Source organism: Rutidosis leptorrhynchoides, chromosome 3 (assembly GCF_046630445.1).
Source record: "Rutidosis leptorrhynchoides isolate AG116_Rl617_1_P2 chromosome 3, CSIRO_AGI_Rlap_v1, whole genome shotgun sequence".
In the NCBI taxonomy this organism is placed as follows: Eukaryota; Viridiplantae; Streptophyta; class Magnoliopsida; order Asterales; family Asteraceae; genus Rutidosis; species Rutidosis leptorrhynchoides.
Window position 1 is genome coordinate 624434963 of NC_092335.1, and position 6313 is coordinate 624441275.

At 32.4% G+C, this 6313-nt stretch overlaps 1 non-coding gene across 1 annotated transcript; it reads right to left on the reverse strand.

Annotated features, from left to right (window-relative positions):
• Positions 1-5730: 5730 nt before the first annotated feature.
• Positions 5731-5837, reverse strand: LOC139903548 (small nucleolar RNA R71). The gene has a single exon (XR_011778361.1). It is a non-coding gene; the product is annotated as a small nucleolar RNA R71 (small nucleolar RNA).
• Between the last annotated feature and the right edge of the window lie 476 nt (positions 5838-6313).

Consider the following 6313-nt stretch of genomic DNA (forward strand, 5'->3'; position numbering starts at 1 on the left):
CAACTTTAAAACTATGAACTCATCAACCTTTGTGTTGACACTTTTAAGCATGTTTATTCTCAGGTTCCAAGAAGTATTCCGCTGTTTGCTTATACATTATACAAGCTATGTGCATGGAGTCATACATGCTTTATTCGAGAAAACTTTGCATTCACAAAATCATCACCATGTATCTTATTTGACTGTATTGTCAACGGATGTATTGTTAGAAACTATTATATACGATGATTGTCTATACGTAGAAATCATCAGACGTCGAAAACCTTGAATTTATATATTCATTTATGGTGTACCTTTTCAAAAGAATGCAATATTTACAAAACGTATCATATAGAGGTCAAAACCTCACTATAAAATCAATGAATGATGTATTCGTCCAAATGGATTTGGACGGGTCATCACAGTTGGTATCAGAGCTTGAAGTCATAGGGAACCAGAATTTGCATTAGTGTGTTTAACTGGTAATTGTTAGGATGCATTAGTGAGTCTGGACTATGACCGTATCTGTTTTTACCGAGTTTTGCTTACCATTTATTGTCAGAAATTACTTGCTTATCATTCCTAATTCTAGACATGTCTTACTGCATTTACTGCGATAAAATTCATATCTTAGCGTATCTGTTACTTTAAACTTTTCCTGACATCTTTCGAAAATTTCACCGTAATTTATGGGATTTTGGTATTATATATACATATGTAAATTATGTATTAAAGAATACCAAATCTAAGTCCTATAATCTATTTCACATAAAAAATCATTTCCCTGATTACACAAAATGGATCCTATATCTAGTTCAAATTCCTTAAACTCTGACAGCTATTTCGATATGGATATTCACCTGAACTCCGAAGACAGTGTAACCGAAATGGATTAACCAATTAGCTATCACCTATTCTGGATGAATTGGGGATGGGTTCATAGCCTACTTAGTCATTAGAGACAAGAAGAAGGTGATCCCTTCCATCCACCACATTCCCCTCTTGGCGAAGAACCTGAAGCACTTACCAGCGAACCTGTTCGTAATAGCATTTTCTGTATCATCTCCAGAGTATCTCGTCATGATTATATACTATCTCAAATTCTCGATCTTATTCATCCGCTCGTCCGAACGCCAATCATCCCGGTGTAGTAGAAGAAGTCAACAAGCTTCGCGCTCGGGTAGTGACTTTGGAGAATACGGTGCAAAGATTACAAGCACCAGCAGCATCACCGGCATGAACAGTACCAGCATCATCAACACCAACAGTATCATTACCACTACCAACAACAACATCCGCATCTCACACCTCAACATCACAATATGTACCTCGAACATCAACGTCATACGCACCATAGATACTAAGGAATACCAACAACAACAAACGATGAAGTATTGATTCATAACTTCATCGAAGAAATATTCTACAGAGAATATGTAGTTTCTAAAATTTTTAGAGATTACTTATTCTAGTTCTAATTGTAGACCAAATGATTGAGCGAATAGAAATGATGAAATAAAACCCCGATCGGAATGGTGCACGATTTACAAGCAAGATCTGTTTTACCAGCAGCATCAACAGTACCGTCAGCATCACCAGCACCGTCAGTACCGTCAGTATCATCAGTGTGATGACCCGGGAATTTCCGACTAAATTTAAACTTAATCTTTATATGATTTCGATACGATAAGCAAAGTATGTAGTGTTGAGTCTAGAAAATTTTGAAATGATGTTCATATATTCAATTGACTTTCGACCATTCCCGACGATTCACGAACAATTAATTTGTAAATAGATATAATTTTATTTGAAATATTATTTGAAATAATATATAATTTATATAAAATAATATCAGTATATTTAATATTATTAATTTAATATATAATATATAGATATGCATATAATTAAATATATATATAAATATATGTGTATATTATAAAATGAAATATTATATATTCTAATTGTTATAATCATTGTTGAAAAATAATAATAACATATAATAATTATTATTTAAAGTGTGTATATATATATATATATATATATATATATATATATATATATATATATATATATATATATATATATATATATATAAAGTATATGGTGATTTCGAAGTTATTTAATAAATGATGGTAACGCTCAATTGTCATTCTATAGATAGTAAATGAGTTAAAAAGGAACTAATAAGATTTTAAAATAAATGGTGATCTGAATATGGGTTATATAAATTATAGGCTTAGTAAAAATGTATTTATGAGCTATTTATTAAATTTTAAAACTTTTTATATTTTACTTGAGGTTAGGAGTGAATAATTAATATAACTTTTATTTAATAATTTATGATCGAATTTTATACCATAATGACCAAAATAAATAAAAATAGTTAATTTAAAAATATGGGATTTTTCTGAACACTTTTATTCGCCACTAATTTCGCACGATACACAGTCTGTGAAAACTGTCGGTAGGATTTTCAATCAATTACTCACGGATGGTGATAAGGCTAAAAAGGAACATATATTTCATAGCAAAATCCCCCAAGAAAGACAAGATTTTAGTTGCAATTGTTCCATTTTCAAGTGATATTCGTTTATATTAAATAAGTGCGAAGACAAAAGGCGAAAACGACGAATTAAAGACACAAAGGTCCAAAAAGCTCAAATATACAAGATACAAATAAAAAGGTTCAAATTATTGATGAAGAACGTCTAAAAATGACAAGAGTACAAGTTGCGGAACGCAAAGTACACGATATAAAATAGTACGAAAGGACGTCCGAAAATCCGGAACCGGGACCCGAGCCAAGAAGAAACGCCCGACGCAATGGACCAAAAATATCTAGTCTACTATGCACATAAATATAATATAATATATAAATAATTATTAAAATTATTTATATTTTATATATATTTAATAAATATGTCGACGAACAAGAAGACAAAAGATATGTGAGCTGTCCAGCGTGGCCATGCGAGTCGCATGGCAAATAGGCATAAACCCATGCGAGTCGCATGGCAGTAAAAATCTGGCCAAATGCCTATAAAAAGGCAGTTTATGCACGAACTCAAACACATCTTTTTCTTTTCCTTCTCTGTAAACATATAACATAAATAAATAATTATAATTTTAATTATAATTTTAATAATTATGATTTAGTTTAGTATTGTAACAAATGATTTACGGGTTTTAAGTCAAGACTCTGCCCGTGTAATACTACGATATTAATACCCACTGTAAGTTATGTCTTTCCTTTTTAATTTAATGTCTCGTAGCTAAGTTATTATTATGCTTATTTAAAACGAAGTAATCATGATGTTGGGCTAATTACTAAAATTGGGTAATTGGGCTTTGTACCATAATTAAGGTTTGGGCAAAAGACCGACACTTGTGGAAATTGGACTATTGACTATTAATAGATGGGGGGTATTGTCTAATTGAGTGACAACTCATTGGAGTCTGTCGAACCTATCTTCAAATTAATTATCCTAATAATTAATAATGATTATGGTTGTCCTATTTAGTGACGTTCATATGGAATCTATTATAATCATTTAATTAATTATTCGGGTTGGGTAATTGATTATTCAAACTGATCAAGTGGGTAAATTAATATTCATATCTAATCAAAACAGGGGTAGATTACATACAGTGATAACTGGTGTAATTGTTGACAGAAGTGATAACTGCGTCACAGTTTAAATCCTTAATTAGTTGGAATATTTGACTTCGGGTATAAGGGTAATTTGACGAGGACACTCGCACTTTATATTTATGACCGATGGACTATTATGGACAAAAACCAGATAGACGTATCAAATAAACCAGGACAAAGGACAATTAACCCATGGTAATAAATTAAAATCAACACGTCAAACATCATGATTACGGAAGTTTAAATAAGTATAATTCTTTTATTGTATTTCTCATCGTATCTTTATTTACTGTCATTTTATTACTCGCAATTTTATTTACTGTCATTTTATTTATTGTCATTATTTTACGCACTTTAATTATCGTCATTTATCTTTGCGCTTAAAATATAGAATCGACAAACCGGTCATTAAACGGTAAAACCCCCCTTTTATAATAATATTACTACTTATATAATTATATATATTTTGTATAAATATAGTTGTTAAAAATATAGTAAGTATCACCAGCTCCCTGTGGAACGAACCGGACTTACTAAAAACTACACTACTCTACGATTAGGTACACTGCCTATAGTGTTGTAGCAAGGTTTAGGTATATCCCATCCGTAAATTAATAAAACTTGTGTCATATTTTGTAGTATTTTGTATTAAAAATAATGCTATTTCGTACCCTCACGCTACATCATCAAGTTTTTGGCGCCGCTGCCGGGGAGCACTAAAACGCTATATTTTTAATTTATATTTGCAAAAAAAAAAAAAAAAAAAAAAAAAAAAAAACGTAAAAAAAAAAAATTATAAAAAAAAAATATATTTTTAAGATTTTGTCTATAAAAAAAATTTTTTTTTTAGTTTTATTACCTTTAGATTTTTAGACTATATTCGCAACTTTTAGTATTAAGTTTAGTTTTGCCATAGTTATTTTTACTTCTAGAATTTTTAGGCTTTGCCGTAAAATCCCTTAAGTGCTTATTCCTTAGACTAAGTTTTAGGTGCTTTAGAATTTTACGACGCCGTATTTCGCACTACTTTCTTATTTTTATTTTTCGACGCCTATTTTTCGACCTTTTTATTTTTCGACACTTTTCGACGCGCAATCTTTTTCTCTCTTATTTCTCGCCATTCTAGTTTTTAGGACTTAGAATTTTTTCTACTTCTTCTCTAAATTTCTTAAAATTACGAAAATTTATTTTAAGTGGTTAAATTGATAGACATCAAAATTTTCTGGTTCGTAGTAATAGTTGGATTTGTACGTGGACCGGGTTATTGGAGCCAAACAGTCCTCAATTATATTGAGACCAAACGAATCCTGCCCCTCTGCTGCATCTTTTGGCTATTCGAAACGTGGGCAAAATCAGAAAAGTCTATTAATTGGATAACTTATTATAATTTTTCTTTCCTTTTTAAAAACTAATAGGATATTCAGTGAATGCACCGAGCAAAACGTTCACCACCTTTCATACGTTCACCACCTGTAACTCGATCAAGACATCTAGCAAATATTGTCGCCGTTGATTTTTCTTTAGAATCGTCATCTAGTCGAACAAGAACTCCAACTCAAATTTCCGATAATCCATCTTTTGAACCCGACTTCACAATTAAGAACCCGGAGCATATTCTAGGACAATTCCAAGATCCTGAACCACTAGTCATTCCTCCTGAGCTACAAACCGTTAAATCAGAATCTTCTAGTGATTCGAATTCAAAAAATTCAATTATGGAAGTAACGGAACCTCTAAGTATGGAAGACCGAATGAGAGCTACACGCACGGGCCAAGGTCACGCCATTATTAAGCCAGAAGTTAATGCTCCAGATTATGAAATCAAAGGACAAATCCTACACATGGTAACTAATCAATGCCAATTCGGTGGTACGGCAAAAGAAGATCCAAACGAACATCTTCGAACCTTTAATAGGATCTGTACTCTATTTAAAATCAGAGAAGTGGAGGATGAACAGATTTATCTCATGTTGTTTCCCTGGACTTTAAAGGGAGAAGCCAAAGATTGGTTAGAATCGTTACCTGAAGGGGCGATTGACACATGGGATGTCTTAGTTGAAAAATTTCTTCAAAGATTCTTTCCGGCATCTAAAGCCGTGAGACTTCAAGGAGAAATTGTTACGTTCACACAAAAGCCAAATGAAACATTATATGAGGCGTGGACAAGATTCGGAAGGATGTTGAGAGGATGTCCTCAACACGGTTTAGACACTTACCAAATAGTACAAATATTCTACCAAGGTGTCAACGTTGCTACACGAAAAGACATCGACATAACAGCCGGTGGATCCATTATGAAGAAAACCGCAACTGAAGCTTACAAAATTATTGATAACACAGCCTCCCACTCGCATGAGTGGCACCAAGAAAAAGATATCTTTCGATCATCTAAAGCGGCTAGAGCCGATTCTAGCCATGACTTTGATTCCGTTTCAGCAAAAATAGATGCGTTCGAAAGAAGAATGGAAAAGATGAATAAAGATATTCACGCAATACGAATCAGTTGTGAGCTATGCGGTGGACCACACTTATTGAAAGATTGTCACATTGAACCAACCATGCAACAACGAGAGAATGTTTTCTATATGAACCAAAGGCCGGGAAATAATTATCCAAATAATTATCAACCGCCAAAGCTAAACTTCAATCGAAATCAAAACATTCTTTACAATCCAAAAGGAC